Source organism: Ambystoma mexicanum, chromosome 12 (assembly GCF_040938575.1).
Source record: "Ambystoma mexicanum isolate Mex_15411 chromosome 12, UKY_AmexF1_1, whole genome shotgun sequence".
NCBI classification, from domain to species: Eukaryota; Metazoa; Chordata; class Amphibia; order Caudata; family Ambystomatidae; genus Ambystoma; species Ambystoma mexicanum.
In genome coordinates, this window is record NC_090936.1 from 575,626,466 (window position 1) to 575,652,365 (window position 25,900).

Below are 25,900 nucleotides of genomic sequence, written 5' to 3' on the forward strand. Positions count from 1 at the left end.
GAAGCTGGGAAAAGCATATGCACCACATCAACAGGGCGTTGCCGCCACGAAAACAGTAAAGCTGGCTTTCACAACATCTATTGCTGAATAGATCACAGTTCTGTGGTACATCGGAATTCTATAGTCTATCTTGGGCTCGAGGTGGGAGGATGAAAGGGTGAAAACAGCCACTGTGAATCAAACTGAAGGCTGCAATTAAACGGCAGATTCCAATTTTCACACACAGCTGAGAGATTTTCCAGCCTTGCAGGCCATTACAGGAAATTCATTGCTCACTTTGGGACAGTCGCAGGACCCCCAAGACAAAGTGTTGCTGGCTTCTGCAGAATCAATTACTCAATAACTAGAGTTTCTCTTCCCCTGACCCGATAGGACCAGTGGGTTGCTCCCGTCCAACAATCAGTGCTCTTTGAAAGCTTACTTACTTGACCATCTTTTGGATCCAGCACAGACTATTCCAAAGGACTTGTATTGGGTAGGATCTGTGAGCTAAAACTGCTCAATGGAGACATCTCTTGCTGGGATTCTGAGGAACCACGGAAGCATCAATTACATCACATTGCCACTTACACTGGACTACTGCATAAGGCTTGTTTTTCCTTTACCCTCCAACCTTGTGTAGGGCCCTGGGGAATCCTACCTGAGTGGGTGGTCTTTGCCTGCATGTATTAAACACCTTCTCTTGCTCATCCCCAACTTTTGCTTACTTTGGAATCTTTGGCAGCTTCTTTTCTTCATAACCATGTGGCCTTCCAGTTATCTTTGGCATATTGAGTAACACTAAGCACAAGCTGTTTTCTTAGCGCCAATTGTGGGGACTCTAGGAGGCTTCACATCCCTGCTTTCTTATAACGGCAGAGTAATTCTTCAGGGACGGAGGGGGGCACGTTTACATCTGAACAACAATGGGTTCCCTTCTGCTAAGATGGATGTTTAGAATCAGCCTTATGGTCAGATTCTAAGAACTAAGAGGCCACCCTATCTTGGTGAACAGGAAAGACATTGTGTAGCCAAACTATCAAGGTAGCGTGACTCAGCAGTAAGTCTTACACTTAGGAGAGTGTGGGGTGGTGAAAGATTCTGTTAAGCAAACACAGAGCACCCTTAGTAATACAAGTTAGGCTGCATGTGTAAAAAATACAATTATATTTATTGGACCTTCAATAAACAAAAGAAAAATCATAGGCGAGTAAACTATTACACATACACTATGAACATATGTACTTTCACCTTGGGATGCGCTGTGTACAGCGCACCAACACTTTCAACACAGTTGGAGCAGAATTATACAACGCATATAGTAAACCTAGTGAATAAAAACAAAAGGTAAGTAATAAAGCAATTTGAGAATCGGTAATACAAGGATTTAAAAACAAACACAAGACAAAACCTTACAAAGATAAAGCCTACACTTTCCCTTGCTAGAAGAGACGGGGCTTAGTGCACTAAAAATAACAAGTCCCAATTGAACACCTTTCGAGGGAAGCAAGGAGTCTTAAGTAGGCTGAACAAGAGTGGCATAGCCAACAGGCAGAGGTGAGTGTCGCTAGAAATAAAGAACAAAGGAAGCAAGTTCTTAGGAAATCCTCTTCCAATCCCCAACACCTCAGAGGAAGCCTGGGGGAGGACGCTTGACCAGAACTCCACATATCACGGTGTGGCAAGGGAGAGGTAGAGTTAGGACTTTGTGCCTGTAAAACCCTATTGAGGTGTGGGGGGCAGAAACAGGTATGTTAACTCATCCTCTGTGTTCCATTTTTGTCAGGGACCTCTTTTGGGGTTACTCAAGCTGCTGGGCCCGCTTATTTCGTATCTTGGTTCTGTCGGAGGAGCCCCTGGGTCTGTGCTACAGATGTCACTTTCGGCTTTGGGTTTTTATGTCTGGCTAGTAGGCGGTTCCATGTTCTGGCGCACGGGTCCTTCTCCTCCGGCAGCCATAGGCCTCTGGCATGCAGACGTCTGTTGTGGGCTCCCCAGCCCTCCAGGGAAGCATCCGTGGTGACCGTCTCCTGAGACAGGGGTTCAGAAACCCTGTGGCCCGGGCAATGTTGGAGTGGACACCCCACCACCTTATTGCCCGATGGAACACCTTGTCGAGGTGGATCTTGTCTGCGAAGCTTCCTTACACATGTACCCAGCAAGCGTCCAGGTACTCTTGAGGGACGTGCTGCTCCTGCCGGGTCACTGGAGGGATCCGCGGACACTTACCCTGAAACTCCAGTGTATGTCTGTGGGCGAGAGCGTCCAGCACCCATCAATCAGTGGAGATCATCTTCCACTCGCTGACGAATCCCGCCAGCTGGCATCCCACTGGGGTGCATGGGTGGAGGCCCGACATCCCAGCCAGTTAATTCCTGCTTCGGCACCTGCGTTCCGCCTTGGGGGCAACATGCGGTGCTGGCCACCTCCACTAAAAGCCTTGGAACGGCCTCTGTAGGCCTCCTGGGTCGTGGATATAAAGAGTAGATTTGTATAAATATAACAGACATTTCTGTTTTGTGCACTAGTGTGCTGCACTGTAATTTTTTAAGTGCCTTACTCCCCTCGTAAGAGTGTAGCTTAGACTGCTCGGCCATGCCTACCTGTAGGGAATTCGGGCATTCAAGGGGGAGCCCTTGTACCTTAGGTGTGTGTTGGACTTCCTTTAACCTACACTTAGAGCTTACGAAAATATTCCTAAAATGCATGCACCATTTCACACAGCAGGTTGCTACAGGTGAGAAAGGGATAATCATTTTTGTTTTTTTGTTATGTGAGTGAATACACTGTCTCAAGACATTTTTCAGTAAATAAATCATTTTTTATTTTATTTTAAAATATTTTTATTGGCATTTATGATTTACATTTTGCATCTCAATTTGTCATTATTACCAAGCATGCGTGTAAAACAAGTTAACAACAAGTAACACTGTAACAACAACAAACCGTCTTCACTACTAGGATTATTTGTGGGGGTTCCTGTCGTTTCACTTAAAGAAGTTTGAAGGCGCGGAGCGCTACCAAGTCTGCTAGGGGGAAGAGGGTGGTTATCCGGGTTTCCTCATTGTGGTAGCCTATCTCTTGATGAGTCCCAGATATCTCAGATATGGGCCCTGCTCATTCACAGGGGTTTATCGTCTGATGGGTGGAACATGTCCCGGATCAGTATTTTGTAGGCCTCGTATGGAGGGCTTGCATAGCCTCCTGCTTTGGGCACCCCATCACCCCATACTCTAGATTCTGCCCCTGTCCAATGTTCCAGTTCACGGTGCCATCCGAAGTATTTCGGGCCCCTCGCTGTCTTCCACACCATCGCAATGGACCTTTTGGCCAGTAGACATACCATGTCCATAAACTTGACCACATGTCTGAGTTTGCTTATTCCTGGATAGGCACCCAGGAGGCATTCTTTCGGTGTCCATTCATACCTTACTATCCCAGCCTTTCTGCAAGCCTGTTCAATCCTGGCCCAGAAGCGCTGTATTTTCAAGCAACCCCAGAACATATGCTTCATTCCTGCTTCCTCTGACCCACACCAAGGACATAATGGATGTGTTTTGTTGCTGAATGTGGCTATTCTGCTTGCTGTCATGTAGGTCCGGTACAACACATTTAACTGTAACAGCATGAATCGGGCGTTTCAGGACACTTCCCGGGGGTACATTAGGATTCTCTCCCATTCGCTCTCTGTTATGTTGATTCCGAGATCTGTTTCCCACCACTGCTTCAACATTTTGCTTTTGGGATTGGGTCTGTCCCCCAGTTGACCATAGAGTCTGGACACTGGCTTCCAGCCTTCGCCCTGATTGTGCAGTAACGTTAGTACTAGGTCTGCCTCTGGCCCATCTGGCCAGCCTTTCCATTTCCTCCATGCTACCTTTCTAGTCCTTTGGTACCATTGGAACTGGCCGCTGGGAAGTCCCTCTTTCTCTCTCATAGATTTAAACTCCCTAAAAACACCCTCCTCATATGTGTCCCCTGAGGTGAAAATGCTGCCTCTTTCCCATTGCCGTACATTTGCCAGGTCCGACCTGACTGCACAGACATCAGCTGCGATCGGGGTCTCTGGTGAGTAGGGGTGTTTGCGCCCCAGCAGTTTCAGGGCCCTGCCCCCAAACCCTCCTACCTAACGCTACGATCATTGGGACATTACCAAAGCACCCCAGCAGGATCAACAGTATTTCCTTTAGGCTTGCTGGCACCCGTAGTTGCTGTATCAGCCTCGTTTCCGAGGTTGTCTCATCTGCAAGGTACTTGGCCACGAAGCTGAGTTGCGCTGCCAGATAATATTTCTCAAGATCTGGTAAATGAACCCCGCCTGCCTTGTACGGCAGCATAAGTGTGGTCAGAGACAGTTTGTGTTTGGCGGAACCCCAGAAAGCCCCCTTAGCAACTTTTCTAATAGGCGAAAGAAAGAGGCCGGAATATAATGGTGGGCATTGTGGAAGAAGTATAGAAACCTCGGCAGGACTATCATTTTAACAACGGCAACCCTGCCCATCACTGATAGCGGTAGTTTAGACCAGAACTTCATGGACTTCCTGAGCCCCTTCACCGCCAATTCAGTGTTGCCCGCGTGCATCATTTCGGGTGTGTGTCAGACATTCACTCCTAGGTTTCTGAACGATTTCAACTGCCATCGGAGCACAACTCTCAGGAGATCCTCCTCTACTTCCCCTGCCAGTCCCGCCAGTGGAAATATGCAGGATTTCCCCCTGCTAGAGCGGATTCCTGAGCAAAGTTCTCCAGCACTTCTAGGATTACTGGTACTTTAAGATGTGGGTCCCTTAAGTACAGCAGTACATCGACTGCATATACGGACATCAAGTGATATGCTCCTCCCACTCTGATACCTGAGTCAAACAATTGTTTCCTGAGGTACATTGCTATCGGCTCTAATCCCAGAACATAACGCATTGGCGACAGTGGGTAGCCCTGTCTGGTGTCCCTTTGAATGTCCTAGATTGCTGACACTACTCTTCCGGTTTTTACCCTAGCCACTGGTGCTTCATGGAGTATTTTAATCCACCCAATGAAATGCTTGCCTAACCCAAATTCTCTCAATGAAGCGATTAACCATTCCCAGTATATGGAATCAAACGCCTTTATGGCGTCTAATGAGACTATTGCATACTGTTCCTGCGAGGTTGACGTGTGTGCCATGATGTGTTGCAGCCGTCGCAGGTTTATTGCTGTGCTTCGGCCTGGTATAAACCCATTTTGGTCCCTGTGTACTATGGTTCCTATGACCCTCGACAGCCATTTGGCCAGTATGGTTGTCAGTATTTTGACATCATAATTTTGCATTGCTAATGGTCTATATGAGTCGCACTCGTCTGTGGGTTTTCCCGGTTTAGGTATCGGGGACACTAGTGTCTCTCTCATGCTCCCATGCAACACCTTTTTTTTTATATGCCTCTTTAAATACCTCATGCAGGACCAGGGTTAATTCCGAGCTGTATGCCTTGTAGAACTCAGGGGGTAGCCCAACATTCCCAGGGGTCTTGCCGGTGGTCAGTGATTTGATCGCTTCACTTATGTCCTCAGCTGTTAACTCCCCTTCTAATGTTTCACGTTGAGCCTTTTTAGTGGGATAGGCCTATTTCTTCTAATGTGCCTAGTATCATCCTGGGGTACTAGCGTGTCGTGGCAGTACAATTTGGAATAACATTTTTTGAAAGTGTCATTGATTGTCGATTGCGATTTGTGCACCAAGCCCGTTTCATCTTTAATTTCTGTAATCAGGTGTCTCTGGTTTTCCCTTTTGCAAAGCCTCAACAGTAGCCTGCTCGGATTGTCTCCTTCCAAATGTGTCCTAGTGGTTTTCGATATGTAGTCGAACTTCGATAGTCTAGCCCAGGCACTGTGGCAAGTGTCCCTGGCTGCCGCAAGTTCCAACTCCGCCTCTCTGGTTCTCTGGGCACCTGCCTCCATCGATCTAACCTTCTCTTCGCCTGCCTCTAGGTCATTCATCAGCATCCGTCTGATGCCCCCTGCACTAGCAATGGCTTCCCCTCTCACCACCACTTTCAGTGCCTCCCAGATTGTAATTCAGCTCTCTATACTCCCCACATTGTTACCCATGTACTCCTCTAGTTTGCCCCAGAGTCTCTAAAGGCACCGTCCGTCACTGCGTCCGCAGGCATGCGCCACAATGGTATGGGTGGCCTAGGGCTCCGCATCTTCCAGTCCATGAGTAACGGTGAATGATCTGATATCAATCTACCCACATATTGCGTTGATTCTACTTGGGGCAGATGAGTTCTGTCTATTAATAGTCTATTCTGGTATATAGCCCGTGAGGTGATGAGAAATAGGAAAACTCCCTGCTCACTGGGTGTAACTCCCTCCACACCTCTGCCAGATCTAGGTTCGCAATCACTTCGTTCAGTGACGAGGGGGCCGTCCTCGCCCCCCTCATCGGTGGGCTAGACCGGTCAAGGTTGAGGTAGCGGACACAGTTGAAATCAACCCCCCCCCCAAAATAAAAAAAGGAGTCGCAGTAAGGGGCTAATTTCGTTACAACCCATTCAGGTACGCTGGGATCCTACAGTTAGAAAGGTAGGAGTTCATTGTACAGATTTCAGTAAATAAATCATATAGATATAGACCAAGAAAAATGAATAATTAAAAGGTGTTGTGAGGGTAGAAACTCTAATTACGCATGTACCAGATACTAAATAGAAGAACGTTCCAAAGAGGACAATGACAAAGAAATAGAACACAACTGCTCCTCAAAGTTCCGCTGCTGGAAGCAAATGTAAAACCAGAGCAAAACTACTTTAATTGTATGCACAAGATTTATAGAGGACTTTCGTTGCACAATTGTAATCATGAGATACCCAGCACTCCTGCTCTTACTGTGGTGAGAAGTGGACGAGGAAGACTGGTGGAGGGATTTGGTATGCAACTTATCTACCTTGGTAGCAACTAGCACCTAAGTGGCCCCAAGAACATAAAAAGGAGGTAGGCTGAAGTCTCAGGGCCAATTGGAACAGCAGTGAACAGGAAAGATACATTCAAGAACCTTCAGCCAGAACTTGATCAACTATTGGGAATTTGGTTCATTCACAATTATATCTGTAGAGAATGCAGCATTTGTCCAAGGAGCCAAGTATTCTTCTTGCCAATGATCGAACCAGATTGTGTAAGGCCATCCCGGTGTCAGTGGAAATTGATTTTGCAACCCATTTAGTCTGCCATTTGTAGGATTTACTTGTACCTTCCAGGGACCCTTCTCAACTGCCCAATAGAAGGACAAGGAACCAAGAGGGCAACTTCTCACTGTTACTGAAATGTCCTGCTAACAACAATCTACCATGGCCAGCACCACGTGCTCAAGTTGGATTTTCCAGTGCCTCATGATTAAGTTCAGAGTTTTACACAGTATGCATACTGTACACTTTTTGGGTATGTATTGAAAATGATTCTTCTTGGATATGTGCAATTGTGGCAAAACGAGTGGCAACCTCAATTTAATTAATGTAATTTTTGCATTTTTAAAGAGCTCACACAGCCCGGGGGCATCGAGGCGCTCTTATAGGAATACCCAGAGGTTTCTAAGCGCGGACCCAGGCGTCGAATATGTGTTGCTTCGTGTCGTCTTGTTTCCAAGGTGAGAACGTTGCCACTGAGCTATCCTCCCGGGACAATAGGATAATGATTCCCACCAGAGGTGATACAGACTTTATGAAAGTGCACTGTTGAAACGGCAAACTGCAAAGAAAATAACTTGGGTGCAAGAAAGTGCAGTAAAACATGAACACAGTATAAAACTCTTTAGTATGCAGGATTAAAGAAATTTTACGTAAAGAACTGCACCTACTTCTAAAATCACTGGTACCGTAATAAGGGCATACCAGTGCAGCACTACTCACACATCTCCAGCATTGGATCTTTCATAGATTCACATGCTATGAATATTCCCTGTTGTCAGGCTGAGAATCCTCTAACAGAGCAGTTTGAACTTAAACGGAAAACTTTCAGTCACTTTTGTGCTCTAGTACAGTCGTTTTTGGCTCATACTGCCCACAGCCAATAGGAACACCTCCCTTAACTCCTTCCCTGTCGTCCATCTTCAGATTTCTTATCGCACGTTAGTGTTAGGAGTCTCCTCAAATATGCTCTCTTCAACTATTCTTGATAAAATATTGACATTTAATTAATTTCCAACGAAAAACTTCATCTTTTCGACGACCGGCGATGACAGCAGCGCTGGTGGGTCCGCGGACCATTCCTGTCGCCGGTAATTTTCAACGATTTATCGTCTGCGTAGTTGGGCCTACCCTCATGGCCAAGTGCATGAGGAAGAGTCTGTTCAAGGCCTGTGCCCACTGTGGGTTGAAAAATCTCTACGTGAAAGACCACCACCACGACTGGCTTCAGCCTCACCACGTCATTCAGGACTGCAAAATCAGCCAGTCTTTCTCCAACAAGACGCTAAGGGATCGTCAATGTCATCTCGTTGTGTGGCTTGAGGACGCCGGCGGGGCCCTCTGACTCTGCGTCTGTATGGAGCCATGTTTTGCTACAGCAAGCCAGGAAGGCCCAGCGCACCACCTCTAGTAAGAGGTCTAGGTCGCATGCCGTCCACACCACCAGCAAGAGGAAGCACAAAGAAGCTTCTGAAGACGAGCCAAGATCTTCATACAAGGACTGGTCATCACCTAAGGTCAGTGCCCAGGGGGTCTCTAAAGAAAACAGCAGCCATGGCCTTTTCCACCGCCCCTCAGACGCGACCCTATCAACCAAATCCATGTCAAAGTCTAGTAGCCACTCTTCGTCATCATCGAAAGCTACCCAGTCAACGTTCTCTTCAAAATTGGCGTGCAGTAAGTCCTTGACACCCAGGCCTTCCTCCAGGTCGTCTATGCTGAATCCATCGACACCATCCACTAGCTCCCCACTGACGAGACCGACGACGACCACGAACAGACACGCTACTTCGCCGACGACTCCAGTCGATGGGAAAAACATTGTCTTCTCACATGATTACCACCACTGCAATAGTGATGAACATTTCTGCCACTCCCACCAGCAGTGTCATCGCTGGCTACACTACCACAGGCATCATATCCGAACCTCGGAGTGGCGGTACTCCCAGAGGGGAACATCATAGTGGAGCCAAGTATCTCTTCTTCTGAGGGTGTGGAGGAGCGAGATGAAGAGGCCGTCTTGTCACCTCCCTCTTCTCCGCAACGCAGGGCACCACCTCCTAGAAGGAAACATAGTTCTCCAACGGGTTAGGCAAGCCCAATCAGACTGCCCGTGTTACCACCCTTGCACACATCCCCTAGGGGGGATGAATTGCTTCCAGTGGAACCAGCTTCAACATTGCCTCTCCAGAGGTACTTACATTTTATCCACCTTGACCACTGTTAGGCAAAGTTTGCATGCAGTACCCTCTGGGACTACTGCACACAACTAGGACTACAGGTGTAAGCAAAACCAACCTTTGGTACAAGTCTGTACCACACAGTTTTTGGTAGTGAGCTGAGGAGCCAGGCTTATCTGAAGAGGAAATGTGAGCTTGTAAGCGTGTTACACAGAGGTCTATAATTACAAGTGTTGAGATAGACATTTATACTCAAGGTTTCTTGGTAAAACACTTATTAATTTATTACACAGTCAGTTACAAAATATTCACTAAAAGGAGGCAATCAATATCACACGAAAATATACTACAGTACTTTCACACTGTCAGGTTCTCAGACATTTAAACTACTTTGAAGGAGGAGCAAAATGGCATTCAGAGCATTTGAAGTAGGAGCAAAAAGGCACAAGTTAATAAAAGCAATAATAGAGTTACTCTTAAACAGTGCAAAGTTTGAGCTCACCAGGGGAGTTGATTCAATGCAATAGGTAGGCCAAAGTCAATGGGCTAGAGTTTTGTATAAGAAAAACGGTTCTGGTAGTTTAAACGGAACAGTCTTTGCCATGGTTCTCAGAAGTAGTTCATAGAATAAAGGTTTGTACGTCGGGTCACAAGCTGACTAGGCCTGCAAGTTGCCAAAGTTGTACGCACTTTCGCAGTGAGAGGTAAGTTCTCACGGTCGGGTTTTCACAGTACCATATTTTGAAGAAAAAGATGCAGGTGAAGACTTCTGTTCCTGGCAGTTCCTGCAGATCTCGCTGTTCCTGAGCCTCAGTCGTGGGGACAAGAGGGAGGATGTTGGTGGACTTCTGCACTGCACAGGGACTGGTCACAAAGCTGGGAAACTGGCAAATCTTTGATTCCGGTAGCTGTCTTCAAGCGCACAAACTGGTGTCCTTCTCCCTGGCTATTTGGTTTCCTGCAGCACTCTGAGGAAAATACAACCAGCTCCGAGAATGATGTCCAGGTGGCTTACGAGTTGATTGGTCCCACCAACTCAAAAGGGAGAAGTCGTCCTTGAAGGGCTTATCTGTTGAGATTAACTTGGCGATTCGGACCTGCAGCAGGGCTTCACCGGGCAAACCAACGGTCCAGGAGTTGCAGCAGCCGTCCTCTTCCAACTCGTCTTTGGTTCTTTCGTTTCAGTGGTCGACTCTGCCTTCCAAGCTGCCACTCACCCAGCAGGATGGCTGTCCTTGCTGGACAGTCAGCCAGCCAATCACGTCAGATGGCATTTGGGTCTCCTAGGAGAGTTTCGGGCACCTCGCTCACTTCCTGCCCATCCCAGAGACTCGGGCGCCAGAGGCGGTCTTCAGTCCTGTAGCCCGCCAAAGGCATAGGAACAAAGGGACCCCACCTGGTTTGGCGCGCAGAGACAAACTCTAGAAGGACCTTTTAAAAAAGAAATGGCGAAAAAAGAAGACCGGGACCTGTTTAAACAAAGGGGGGTCAGGCGCCATCTTGAAAAACATGGCTCCCGTGATTTTTAGCTACCGGTGTTCGCGGTCGGGAAAAATCATGGTAGTTTGTTGTAAAACCACTGCCACCAGCCATTTCGATAGCAAAGGGTAGCATTTGACTTCTACATGAGTTTCTAGACATAGGTGATACTACATAACCCCTGCAGCACTCTTTTGGAAGATAGTGTGTGCTGGGTCTAGGAATTTAAAAAGACTAGTAAAGCCAATTTAACTTTACATTCTCTGGGAAACAGCAGTTTATCCCAGAGAAGGTGTTTAAACCTTGGGCCAACCTAAAAGGCTTCCCTGTGTCACTGCACTGAGGGTGCTGTGTGACGCAAATGAAAAGATGTTCCCTATGGGGTTGTCTAAAACTCCATAATCAAAGAACAAAAGAGTAAAACACACGTCAAAATACATGAGAGAGTGGGAAAAAAGGCTCACACTCTCTCCAGGTAAAAAAAATCAAGTCCTCAAAATCCAGCAAAGTTGCTGGGGATCTCTAAGGTGAAGGGAATTGGCACATTTATGAGAATTCTCCCTAACAACCACGCTGGTGGTGACACTGCAAAAAAGGCTCCCTGTACCAGCCCCAACCCCGCTGCAGCCTCAACGGTCTCCCGCAGATGTCCCTGGGCCAACCAGGCAGGAAGATGACATTCTGCCACCCCCAGGAGGGTTGAACACCAGTCAAGACTCCAGCAACTGTCAGATACAGAGCTGGACACAGATACAGGGCTGGACACAGAAACAGACCGCCTGGAGGATGTGACGTCCACACATTTGTCTCACACTGACGAATTTGAAGACTTCATCATGGCCGATCGGGAACTGGATGATATCCTTATTAGTGACCCACCCCCGATGAGGTGGTGGCCTTCCACGCACTTATGGCCATGGGGGGCAAGATGTTTGGCCTCACCCCGGAGGAGCAGCGCAAGGATAGTGTATTGTACCAACGCAGAGAGCAGCCCAGAAACACAGTGATGTCCATCCCGCTGTTGGAGGATGTCTGGGAGGATAGCCTAGTCACCTTGACTCACCCAGCAACGGGCCCTGCAAAGAAGGACCGGTTTGACAAAAAGTGAGGGCACAATGAGCGCTCCTACCTGCCATTGCACTCTGCCTACGCCAGACCCAGTTGTTTTTGCTGCAGCCAAGCAGAGGTCAGCCAACCTGTCGTCGTCCTGCTCCGTTCCCCCGGACAAGGAGGGAAACCGACTGGATGTCTTCGGCAAGAAGATCATTACCAACGCAGCCATGACTATCAGGGCTGCGAACGCAGGGGCCATTCTTACACGTTTGCGAGCCGTGGTACAAGATGGGCCTCCTGCTGCAAAAAGTGTGCTCCGATACAAAAAGGGGCCGTGGAGAAGGTGCCAAAGGACAAAGTGGCCACAGGTCCCAGCTGCAGCAAGGAGATTTCTTGGCATCCCTCAACCTCTAGGACGCTAATTTTCACATCCATATTTGCCGCTCACACCGGCGCTACCTATGCTTCGTGGTGGCAGGAGTGCGCTATCAGTTCAAGGCCCTTCCCCTTTGGCCTGCATTCTGCTCCACAGGTGTTTAGCAAGTGCCTCGCACCAGTGGTGGCACACCTGCAGCGGAGGGGCATCCATGTATTGTGATAAACCGGAAGGCAGCATCCCCTTGCCTGTAACACCTTTACCGCATCCTACCAGGTAGGGCACTTAGGAACTCAACCCACCTTTTCACAACACAAACACTTTCTCACGGAAAGCTCGCTATGAGAGAAAACGGACCAACACCCGAGCCGTATACCCGAGATGTTCCAATACAATGATCAGGCAATTACTGACCATCATGCACACCTGACTTCCATTACACTTCCCCACCTGGAGAAAAGGCAGAACATGAGAGCACTCTCTGAGCGAGGTAAAGCACACGAGGAATCAGCAGTTCCAAGATGGCAGTTTAAACGAAGGAGAAAGACGGCGAAACAAAAGGGCATTGGGAGGAGAGAAGTGCACTTGACCTTTTCGACAAGGAACCGTTACTTTCATAAAACCTCAAGATTAGAAAGCATAAGACCAGAAAACACAGGTGAAGAATCCTGCATTGTGTGTCAGAGGTACCCGGGGGCCCTCTCGCGTCGATAATTGAGGCAGGGAGAATCGCCTGCTGCTGTGGTGCTGTCCTCGGCTCCCACAACAAAGCAGCACCAGTGAAATCAACACAGCCGGTGAGTTGGGGAGGCCGATACCAGACCGGTCTGTGTTGAACCCAAGGTTGCAAGCGGCAACATTGTATGGTGAGCTGAAGCAACAGTGTATGAAACGCATTTGATAACCAAGGCGAGTAAAACTGAACAACAGATGAGTGATTGAACTTTGAAACCAAGATACGATACCTTTGACAGAGTGGTCCGGCACTGCGTGCGTGCTAATTCGAAGGTCTGGGCAAGGTATCGAATGGAGAGGTGTCAAAAGTGAAAGTGTGGCAAAGGATTGTGAATAATGCAAAATCCTGTGAACAATCAAAAGTCTTCAATGCTGATACAGTAAAGAAAGTTGATGACAAAGTAGATAAAGTTGGACCGAGCCGAACAAGGGCAATCAATTGAAAGCTTTGGGATAAAGCAAGTTTGTGCTCAAGTGAATTAAAATTAGTCCGAGCCCGGCAGAGGAAGACTGATTGAACATTGTGTTGAAACGGATCTGAGCCCAGCCGAGGAGGATCCGGAGTGAACCGTAAATCACCAGAGAAATTGGATGTATGGAAATTCTACAATCTTGGTGTTAAAGGTGATCTGAGCCCAGCTGAGGGGGTTCCGAGGTGAATAGTGAATCATCTGTGAAATTGGGTACATGTGAAATCCTAAGAGGAAAGGAACTTTTATTTGTTTCTCTCATCAGGTCCTCTGAAAGAAGAGACTTTGAAAGGCAAAGAGACTTTGGCACAAAAGGCGTTTGAACTGTACCCTTGTGCGGAAGAAGCCAGAGATTGTGCCAAGCTCGAGTGCGCCGCGTAGTCCTGTGCTGAAAAGATGGGGAAGGGAGGCCAACGGCCTGAATATCCTGACATATCATTTCTTGAACACTTCGTTCTTTTACATAAAATTGTTTCCCACACTATTTCTATTTAGAGGCAAGGATTGGCAATAGGGTTATTAGTATAGGCCCTTTTATTCTGACAAGACACCAGTAGGACTGCATTATTATTTTATGGTCGTAGCTTGCTTCCATCTTTAGATTTAGGATTAGATAGGCGTTTCTCAAACCCTTTTTGGAAGTTCAATAAACACCCTTGAACTGTGGTCACTTGTGTCTGTTTTACTGTTGATACCATACCTTCCTTATAGTATACCCGTACCTAGACGACTGCTTGGTGAGAGCCCCCTCCTACCCGCTGGCATAAGTCAACATTACAGACACCATCAATTGTCTGCAACAACTAGGATTCTCCATAAACTTCCCAAAGGCACGCCTAGTTCCATCCAGAAAGGCGCTCTACCTCGGAGCGATACTCGACACCAAAACCTGCACCGCCAGGCCCTAGGACAAAATGGTAGCGGCTCTTCTGGCAAAGGTGCACTGCTTCAGCAGCACCCAGATGACCCTGGTCTGCAATTACAAGTCTTTGCTGGGTATGTTGTCATTGTGCATCCCTTTGATCACTCACTGCAGGCTGCGCATGTAGCCGGTGCAGGAATTCCTAGACGCCCGACGGATCCAGGCTATAGGGTCTTGGGACGACCGCATCATTCTGACACAAGCTTTCAGCCGGAGCCTTGACTGGTGGTCGGTGAGGGAACATCTGGTGAAGGGTGCTCCTTTCAGGCTCCCGAAACAGCAGACCACTGTCACGATGGATGCTGGAGGGCTTTGGTGTCCACTTTCAGGACCAACACACAAGAGGCCTATGGTCTGAAGAGGAAAAGAGCCTGCACATCAACCTGCAGAAGTTGCAAGTGATTTTCTGGACCCTGATACCTTCCTCCCCCTACTAGCGGAGAAAGTGGTACGGATCTACACAGACCATACAACATCAATGTTTTTTTTGCAAGCAAGGGGAAACCAGGTGGTCCCCACAGCTCTCCAAGGAAGTTCAGGCTTTCTGGCATTGGGCATGGCAGCACATGTTACTCATTCCAATCCATCTGCCGGGGATTCAGAATACCCTAGCAGACTTGCTTAGCAAGGAGTTGCACTATTGCCAGGAGTGGGAGCTGCATGAAGATCAACTTAACCTGTTGTTCCAGATGTGGGGTACTTGGAGATGAACCTTTTTGCCACCTATGACAACAGTCGGTGCAAGACTTTCGCCAGCCGATTACCCCATCTGGAGAGCTCGGGGACGCCTTTGCATTTCTATGGGAGGGGAAGTTCATGTATGCATGCCCCCTGATCCTGATGGTGTCTCAAGTCATCCACACCTTCAGACTATATCGGTGCAAACTGATATTAGTGGCCCCTTCGTGGCCACGACCGTTTTGGTACTCCGATCTCCTTGCCCTCTCGTCAGCTGCTCCTCTCAAGTTGCTTCCACACCAGGCTCTCCTGTCTAGGAACCAAGGGACAGTGCTGCACCACGACACAGCCTTACTCAATCTGAAGGCCTGTTCTTAGAATATGGATCCTTGCCCCTTCCACAACACCGCCAAGAGATCCTGGCCCGAGCAAGAGCTCCGTCCACTTTGAAGTACTACAAAAGCAAGTGGAGACATTTTCAGGTGTGGTGCAGGAACCATCAGTTGCAGCCTCAGGCCATCCGGCCAACAAAATTCTTTTTTAGTCTCTTGCTCTGTTGGGCTTGAAGTATTCTTCGATCAAAGTATACCTGGCTGCAATCTCCAGGTACAACTGCTCCACAGGTGTGCCATCCCTGTGGTCCCACCGGCTGGTGAAGGAGTTCTTACGGGGGCTGGTCCGGTCTTTTTCCACCCGTCCGTCACCCACCTGCAGCATGGGAATTAAATGTGCTACTCGCAAAGCTTATGAAGCCGCCCTTCAAGCCTATGCACCAGGCATCCATCAAGCAGCTTTCCTGGAAGACCAGTTTCTTGGTGGCCATAACATCGGCCAGGCGAGTGGGTGAAATCCAGGCGGTTTCCTGCAAACCGCCTTATTTGACGTTTCTCAAGGACAAGGTTATCCTGGGAACTAACCCAACATTTATGCCTAAGGTGCCGTCCGCTTTCCATCTTAATCAACCAGTGATTCTGCCAGTGTTCTTCAGCACCCCCAACGTCTTCAACGGAGCGAGCACTTCACACGCTGGATGTGCTGTGCGCCTTCAAGTACTATGTGGAGCGTACTAAGTCATTCCGTTGTACAGATCAATTGTTTGGGTCATTTGGATATTCTGGGCCGGGGAAGGCGCTGTCGAAGTCTTCCATTTCAAGATGGCTTGCAGCATGCATTTCCTTCTGCCATCAATTGACCGGCAGACCGCTTCTTGGCAGGTCCTGGGCTCACTCCACCAGGGTGTTGGCTGCTACCACTACTTTCCTCCCTTGGATCCCGTTGCCTGACTTCTGCCGTGCCGCCACCTGTAGATCGATGCATACATTCACCAGGTTCTACTGTGTCGACAGATTCCGCAGAAGAGTCGGCCAGTCGGTTCTGTAGAACCTTTTTTCGTGAGGTTACTAAGTCTCCAGTAGAAAGTTGTGCTAGGAGCCTGCCTCCACCCGTATGTATCGTTTTTAATACTGCTTTGTAATCTATTCACAGCATGTAAATCTATGAAAGATTCAATGCTGAAGAAGGAATAAGTTACTTACCTGTAACTCCGGTTCTCCAGCATTGTAATCTTTCATAGATTCAAATGCGACCCTCCCACCTACCCTGCATGGCTCATCTTTTGGCTCTTACTGCCACTCACGTGCGCTTGCCAAATCTGAAGATGGCCAACAGGGGATGAGCTAAGAGAGGTGTTCCTATTTGTGGGCAGTACGACCCAAAAATGACTGTACTAGAGCACAAAAGTGACTGAACGTTTTCAGTTTAAGTTTAAACTGCTTTATGTTACTGAGGATTCCCAGTCTGACGACGGGAAATATTCACTGCATGGGAATATATGAAAGATACTAATGCTAAGTGTACATACTGGCCAACCATAGAATAGCAATGAGCTCGAAAGCGAGCAAGAGGCCGTCAGCAAAGGTCTCGTGGCTAGATCTAAAGAAATGGGCGAATGTGGAAACAACAGTATGGCAAGAAACGGCAGAGGCAGGAGGAGAAGCATTAGCCGCCTGGAGACAGGTAGTGGATACGTTATCCATATCAGAGCGGAATGGGTCGGAGATAGAAAATCTGGTGGAGGAGGAATGAAGAGGGAATATTCAGACGAACGAAAGGAGGAAAGCGAGTCATGATGTAGGCAAGAGGGTTGTGGGGGGAGTTGGAGGAGGGGAGACAAGGGAAACATGGATCTGTACGTGTAAGTTATTGTGTATAAAGACTACTGTGTGGTATGATTGCATGGTAAAAAAGCAATAAAAAACTATTTAAAAAAAAAAAGATACCAATCCTGCAGAACCGGGGTTACAAGTAAATAACATATTCCTTTCATCTAATAAGCTAAGAATAATATCTGGTCCCACTACTAGATGAATGTAGAGGCAGACTAAAGGGTATTAGAATTTACCAACAGCTACCCAACTCCTCAGTCTGAAGTAGGAAAAATTTAATGCGACGTCAAGAAATATCTGTGCTCAATTTTGTGTCTGTACCACCCGAGTCGGGGCTAGTGTAGGCAGCAGTTCTATGCCAATATACTGGTGGGTGAAGGCTACTGGTAAAAATACAAGCTGTCGTTACTCTGTCCCCCGCCCTCACCACCACCACCACTTAAAGGCCTGCACCTTGTTTGCCATGATAGAGGCTAACATTTACTGTTGCCAGCTGCATTACTGGCATTAATCCACTGGCATTCTGCCCACATAACGCATTTTGGGGGCACTTGCACTTCTGGGCTATAGGCATCCATAATGATAAGCAATAAGAATATTTTAAGCTGACAGGGCTTGCAACTCTGGACAATTAAACAAGATATTGTCTTTATGATGATGGTTCATCTCTTCTCTGTGTTCGGGGTAGGAGGGAGATGGACCCAAAGTTAGGCAACAGGGTTTCCCATATGTTTTCACAGGCTCACCTGGTGGTAGACATGGCTGAGCAGTAAAGTGCAATTAGGTGATAAAGATACACTATCATACACTTAACATTCAATAGAATTGACTGCACAACAATGGTATGAAAGTAAGACTAGCTTGTGTAATGGGATTTTTGTGCAGGTAATCCTTTAATAATAATGTAGAGTATTTTGCAGCCCTTTGAAGGACAGCCTGCTTGAAAGAAACGTTACCTGCCTTTCATTTCGTTGCACAGCACTGCGAGCGTTGAAAAGCTCTTGCTGTGGTTGCCCTCGCTTCTTGGAGGAGGCAGAGCTTGGCAAGGTCACGTGACTCATCACGTCACACGCTTTCCATATTTATTGAAGGGCCTGTCACCCTCGTGGTGTTAAGCCCGCAGCGGAGACAAGGGCGCAGCATCGATAGTACTGTTTGTCTGCTGTTTGGCTCTGGGAGGCGAAAGGAGACCCTGTATTTCGGGTATTAACCTTGTACAGTTGCTAATTGGGCACTTGTATGTGACATTTTAATTTGAAAGGAGAGCCCACCTTTGCGTAACTGCTTTGTTTAGTTGGACATTGGGGAGGAGAGACGGACTAAGGCTGCTCCTCAAGCCATCGGGCGTTCCCAAGGCAGTACAAATACAATATACATCTTTTTTAATTAATTTTGCATTGAATTTTACATTTGCTGAATGTTGTATATATTTTACTATTCAATTAGGTGCTTTGATAAAGTGCTTGGGGTTACTGTCCCACTGCTTAGCGCTCTAGCCTAAACTGAGACGGTACAGGGGTGATTAAGTTCTAATTTTCCAAAAGCGTTTTGTGTATAGCACTTTGGGAAAATTCCTCATTTGATTATTATTTATCTACTTGTTGTATAATCTGGGCTATTATGCAGTCAAGATTACCCACCCTAAAAACGGGGATGCCTCTATCTTTTCAACCGGTCCGCTCTAGATTTTCGGCAAACTCTGTAATTAATGTCCAAAAAAAACCAGCACTTACTTTGTGCTCGACTCCGGTCTCAAGCCGTCACCGTATTGGTACCAAAGCAGCTTTTAAAGGGCCGCGGTTGCCCGATATCCGGCAGTTTTGTAAAGAAACACGCAAGGTCTCTAAGTCTGACACCTTGAATGCTATTCCATCTTCGCACCTCGACTGTCTGCCCAAGCCAGTACAGCGTAATTACACACCATGCTGTCACCCCGAAGTCATACCCCTTTCCCCATCTTTGCCTGTGTCGTGTATTTCTCTCTCTGACAACGTGCTTTTGCACAATTTGCCACCCTTAGCCCCTGTTCCTCCTGTGGCCAACTCAGTTGCCTGTGTGCCCTCTGACATTGCGATAATTAATTTGGACTTAAATGAGTCGGAGTTCTCCCAACATCTACTCCCTGAGGGATCCCCCTTGAACATGTCACACTCTCCAGTTATGTTCCCAGAAATTGATCTTCACTGTTCAGCCATTGAAGCCTCATACCTTGACCCCACTCCTCGGCGTGGTGAAGAGCCCATGGTTTTGCCCGGTAAGATTGAGACAGAAGTAGCAACTCAGAATATGATTAATCTCACCTTGTCAGCCATGCATGTGTCACTACAAACGTTATTTTTGGACTCTATAGTTAACAATATGTGTGATCACTTTCAAAAACTGGATAAAATTCTAGCATGGCAAGAGAATGCTACTTCGGTATTCCAAGCGAAAAACATTCCTGTTTCTTGCCCTGATGTACTAAATGATGGCCCTGTGGCCTTAACCGGCTCACTGGGTATTCAAACCTCACCTGACACACAGCCATCTGCTTGCCCTAAATGTGTTCTATCTTCTATAGCTAAGACTCCTTTAACCTTGGCAGTGCCATTCATTGAAGGCATTAAAATGAACATTATGGACCCCGCTTCTTTACCTCCGGCAACCCCTATTGCCGTGCGGACAACTGTTGGAACCAGTTCGTCAGGGAGTGTGCCATATACAATTTTTACCCCTAATGCCCTCTCTGATGCTACCAAGCCTCCATTAAAATCCTCATGTAAAAAACCTAAAAATCAAGCTGCGCCGAAGAGGAACAGAACATCTAAAACAAAGGGCTTTCTTCGTAATGTTCATGTTCCTCAAAAAAGTGCTCTTATTGCTTCTTCAGCAGTAGCTAAAAAATATCATCAATTGGCCGCTGCACGTCTATCTGCCCCCGCATCTGTGGGCCCATCCAACATACCATCTCATGCCCCGCTTGATGCCTTGGTGGAAGCAGTGATTGCAGTGGAGGAATCCCCCATTGTCAAGCTAATGCCGGCCAAAGGTACTTCTACAGGCTCCTCCTCCGCAAATGAACAAGGCAAGAACTTGCCCCTGGATTTCCATCGGCAAGAAATTTGTTGTGCGGTTGATACATATATGTCTGGTTTTGCTCCATCTGTTAAAAACTTTAAACCCTCTACCCATTCATCTCTACCTAACTGTTCACCAAAGCCAGTAGTGTTATCAACTCCATCAGTAACATTTGGTACGGGTGGAACTGCCCAACCATCCGCACTGCTCGACAAGCCAACGGCAACCACTCAATCTCTCCCTATTTTTCAGGAGTTCTCTGGTACAGCTAAACGATCTCTTTTGGCGGAAATTGGCCCCAAACTCCTTGAATTCTTTCAGGTAGCTTTGCAAAAAAACACTAAATCAACTTGCCCAAATGTCCCTGCACTCTTGGCGTTTGAAAAAAGTTTTTTACCTTTACAACCTTTAGAAAAACCGACTGGACAACTTTTCCTTGGTCCTAAATTGCAAACATCTCCCATATGTTCTAAACCGCAACTGCATTTTGAGTATCTTTGCTGATGTACTGGAATTAGAAGATATCAGCTCACATGACCTAACTTTGGTGGATTTTTTTGATAAAAGCAATCTGCATGCTGTAAGCATCTGGATGCAATCACGAGTAATTCAGAATGCTATATGGTCTGCTAGAAAATATTTGTTTGACTTGGGTTTTGTTCTTTCTCTGGATCCTAATGACAGTGCTCAATCTTTTAAGCAGCCACAACCTTCCACTACTACTTCCTCTTCTAACTATGAAAACCATTTTCAGAAGTTGAGAGGACCAAGACTTCTGTCTGAGACTCATCCTCAGCCCTAACTAGTCCAAGTAGCAGAAGTTAGCACATTTTCTGTCATTAGTTGGAATTCTCAAGGTCACTCCAAACTTGTTAATAATGATTGTAACTCTTTGAGCAAATATAAGTTAATACTGCTCCAAGAAACTTGGATTACTTCCGACCTTATCTGGGATGCTCATGATGTGCTTATAATTGCGGCTGGTAAAGGTCTTTATGGTAGACCCTTTGGCGGCCTACTTAATGCAATTCAAGCTGACATTAATTCTAGCATCATTTCTTGGGCCTCTCCCAACCCTTTCATCCAAATGAGCCGGTTGAAATTGATTCAAACATCGTATGCTATTATAAACCTATAATGGAATCCGGCAGGGATCTCAGATGAATGCTTCCTAAATGCACTAAATGATATGTTGAATTTAATTACTTTGGACGGTTCTGTACATAAGTTATTAATTGCAGGCAATTTCAACTTTGACTGTATTTCTTCTAATAACAAGGGCAAATCGATTCGGATAAAAAAATGGGCTCAATTTGTAAAACATCATACCTTAATCAGGATTAATGGAGCATTCAGTTCTGATATCCCCCCGGGGCATACCTGGTCTAGAGGGGTTTCCTCATCTATTATTGACTACATGTACACGAATGTAAGTTTATTTTAAGATATTTTGGATTTTGAAATTGTAAAATCAACCATGAGCGATCATAATCAACTAACTACCCATTGGCAGTATTATACTGATCCTAATTTGTACAGAGACAAAATTCCTCAAGGTGGTTGTAATGTTAATAATGAAGGTAACAGACTATGATGGACGGAAAAGGCTTTGGATTCTTTCCATGATCGTTTGTCTCAGAAGATTACAAGCCTTCCGACAAGCTGCAACTTTTCAAACGTTTGCTATTCTGATATGATCCAAGCCTTTCGGTCCTCAGCATCTAGTTCCCTGCTAAGTTCTGGTCACCGTTGCCCTCCATTACATGTCTTTGGTAATGAAACCAAAGAGCGTAAACGTGTATTTAGGCAGCAGAAAAGACAAATGCAAAATTTAGCAGTTCTTATCCGCCATAGGCAACTTACAAATCTCAGAACTAAGTACTAGAATTGGGTAATAGCTAGGCATGCTCACTTATATAATATTGATAGTCAACAACTTTTGGCCACATTACAAAACAAAAACATTTCTAAAACCTGGGCTCTCCTTAATCGAACTACGGTTGGTTCCCAAGTTGTCATGCAAGCCAATGAAGTTTTTGAATCTGCGTGGCTTGCGCACTTCTCCGACCTATATAAAGTTCCTGATGGCGGCACATCTTTAGAGTCTTTATGCCCCCGTCCACATTTCATATAAATTTTGATCTGGATGACATCTTATCTTTCATCAAAAAGGCTAGTCGATCCGGTGCTCGTGGTCTGGATGGACTTTCGAATAATATGCTAAAAACCCATCCTAAAATCTGGGGTCGCATCCTGTTCAAAATTTTTAGTCTCATCATCATGACCCAAAATCCTCCACCTACTTGGACTCACTCTATAATTGTCCCCATTTTTAAAAAAGGGGACAGGACCGCTCCATCCAGTTATAGACCAATAGCACTACTGGACGCTCCAGGAAAAATGTTCTCTTGTTTAATCCTGAGAGATTTACATCAGTGGATTGCACAGGCTAAGCTCAATGACCCTTATTAGTCAGGTTTTGTGGCGGGTTTAGGTACCATACCTAATATTGTAACACTACATATGCGCCTATCGAACCATGCGGCTCATAAACAGACGCTGTTTCTAGCTTTTGTTGATTTCAAGGTCGCTTTCGACTCCATTGATTGCACCCTTCTTTATAATAAATTAGTTAAGTTTAATTGTCCACCATCCCTGCTAGCTTTGATAACATTACTACATAGTAATGCTACTATGCAGGTTAGAATAGACCTGACCTCCAAATTTCACACATATAGAGGGCTGAAGCAAGGGTACATCTTGGCATCTTCAATTTGTTTATACATGACCTGGGTATAAATCTTAGTAAAATTTTGAGTGAACCGCCTAGCCTAGGCGCTCACAAAATCCCATATCTTTTCTACGCAGATGATTTCATTCTCATCTCGAAAACCCATACTGGATTACAGAAACCTTTAGATGCCCTTGAGTCTTATGTAGATTTAAATCATCTAAAGAACAACATCAACAAAACTCAAACAATGGTATGTAAATGGCGCTCGGGTTGCAAAATTAAATCCTTCAGGTGGAGACTGCACAATGTTCCACTTGAACGGGTGTCCAGCTATAAATATCTGGGAACACTAGTTGTAGACACCTGCTCGAGCCCCAAGGTTGAATTGGAACTTGCTGGCAAATTGCATTCTTTAGTTGCCCAAGCAAGAGTACTCATGGGCATATTTGGGAAGTTTACTATTAAACATGTGCAAACGTTTTATTGCCAGAAGGTTCTTCCAATTTTAACCTATGGGTCTGAAGCTACTGCTCCTAAACCTGCAGCTTGGTGGGATAAACTTGAATCTTTCTTTAGGAAGCAAGTTCTACGCCTACCTATGTATACTCCTCTACCCCTAATTTCTTTTGAATTAGGATCTTTGTCAATGGTTTCTTTTGTCATCTGGAAATATTGCGCTTTTTTTCGCAAATGTTTGCTATCTTTGGAACGTCTAGACATTCTGGGTAAGGTGGCAACACATTTACTCATGACGAAGCAAATATTCTCTCGTAAGTGGTGTGACTTTACCATGAATGCCTTATCTGATGCTTCTGTTGATCTAGATTTGCTTTTGTTTAATGAAACCCAAGCAAAATTGAAAATACAGCAACATGACTGGTGTTTGACACAAAACCAATGCGTAAAATATAAACACTTTGATCTCAGCCTATTTGGTCATAAACGCCTCAGAGTCATGGCTGACTATTTGACCAAAGCTCCTTGTTCAAAGCTTCGACAGAAAATGTCTTCGCCTACGCCTGAACCTCTGGCCAACTCTAGATGTTTTGGCGCGTAGGAAGCAAATTCCAAAGGCTGAAAATCAATGTCGATTTTGCAAAGTTCCCGCTCAAAGAGAAACATTGGAACATTGTCTAATCCATTGCCCCCACAATTATCTATTATCCGCAAAAAGTGTTTAAAAAACTTTTTTGAGAGTCAGAATGTGTATATCCAGGAAAAGATGTGGCAATGTATCTTTACAACTACTTCTCTATCAGTAAGGATAACCACTGTACAATTTTTGGATGCCATTTTTCCTGACTCGCAGTAATATTGTATTCTGTCGTACAATACTAGCTCTCATTATTAATGTACATGGTTTCTCAATGAAGTAATTGCAGAGGTGAAATGACTCGCAATGGATTTATATGTTTATATGTTGCCATTTATATGTTGCCATTTCTTGCTCTATATTCATGTAAAAAGATACTATGGAAGATGATTTTATACATTCTAAACATACTGTTTTGTATTACATTGTCTGTACTTGAAAAATTTGAAAGGTTGATTTTATCAACTAAACAAATAAATTTAAAAAAAAATAATGTAGAGTCTATGTTTTCAGAGGTCATAACCCTGCCAGATAGGGTCACCACAAATGTCCAAACAGAAGTGGACACCACAGATGGAACATTAGAATTAAGTATCTGGGGGGTATCTTCAAATTTGATCTGCTCAAATGGAGGTCAATCTCTCAAAGAAATGAAAGGGAGAGGTCATCCAGATTAGTTGAGCAAAATACAGTGCTGAAAGCTGTAGTACCACCCCAATGTTATGAATAGGGATTTATCGTACATGCCAGTGTTTGCAATAGGCAAAATGCTAGCTGACAAACGTAAGCTTGAAGAGTCAAAGTTAATCAGTGGCAGTCTCAATTCTTCAGCAATTGGTCCGGTGGGAACAAGGTATGCTACCAGCAAGTACGGCAACAGCAGGCTGCTAGAGGAGGTGCATAACCAGAGGAAAGGTGAACTTCTGTAGCTAGAATACAGTGCAACTGTGCTGTTTACACTTGGAATGATTCTAGTACCAGGTAGATGCAGTCGGTACATAGCAGTTACAGTTCAATTAAGTAGAGGACTCGTCTGAGTCACAATGAAACCTAGAGAGTTCTTTATATCTGTAACAATACACCTTATTTCAGGTGCGCCCACCTCTTTGTGACTGACCCATACAGAGATGAGAGGCTTTGCAGGAAGCAGGGGCCCTATGAGGTTTTCAACTAAGTAGTGTCAGGCTGGTCAGAAGAAGGGAGGATCAACCCGCCAGTTCCCTCAGGTATCTTGAGAAGTCTGGTATCCACAGAGCTTTGCTCTCGGATTGGTCTAAGCAAGCCGGCCCACCACGACTTCTTCACAATCTCCTTCCATTTGGAATTCTTTTTGTGCTTTGGACATTGTTCCACTGTTAGCCAAAATAAGAAAAAAATATTGGTAGGCAAGTACAAACTCAGTTTTGAATCGGGGAAGTGAATCTATTCAAACTTTCTGTGGCCACCTCATTACTGGTTGTTTCCACATACAAACATACCAAGGCTACTTCACAGGCACTTAAGAGTGGATTCCACTAAGGAATATCTGATGACATTCACAAATCCAGCCATATCTGGTGTCTGCTCCCCTGCATCAGCCCCGGAACATATATGGCTCCGTTTGTTTTTCTTTTCCACAAAAGGGAGCAAGGTAAAGTTGCAAAATTCATACTGGCTTTCTTACACTGAGGCGCCCTCTAGGCATCCCAAAAGTAATATCTGCCACCAACCAAATGAGTCCAAGCTACATGCAAGAAGATTCGCACAGGGACAAGACGCATTTGGTAAACCCCAGTCCTGAGGAGCCAAGAGTCATTCAGTGGCACTTCCATGGAGCCACATCTGA

At 45.9% G+C, this 25,900-nt stretch overlaps 1 protein-coding gene across 1 annotated transcript in view; it reads right to left on the reverse strand.

The window, feature by feature from the left end:
• The window catches only part of LOC138513804 (zinc finger protein 692-like), a 529,021-nt gene that overhangs the window by 229,163 nt on the left and 273,958 nt on the right, over positions 1–25,900 (reverse strand). The gene's annotated exons all lie outside the window — the stretch shown is intronic.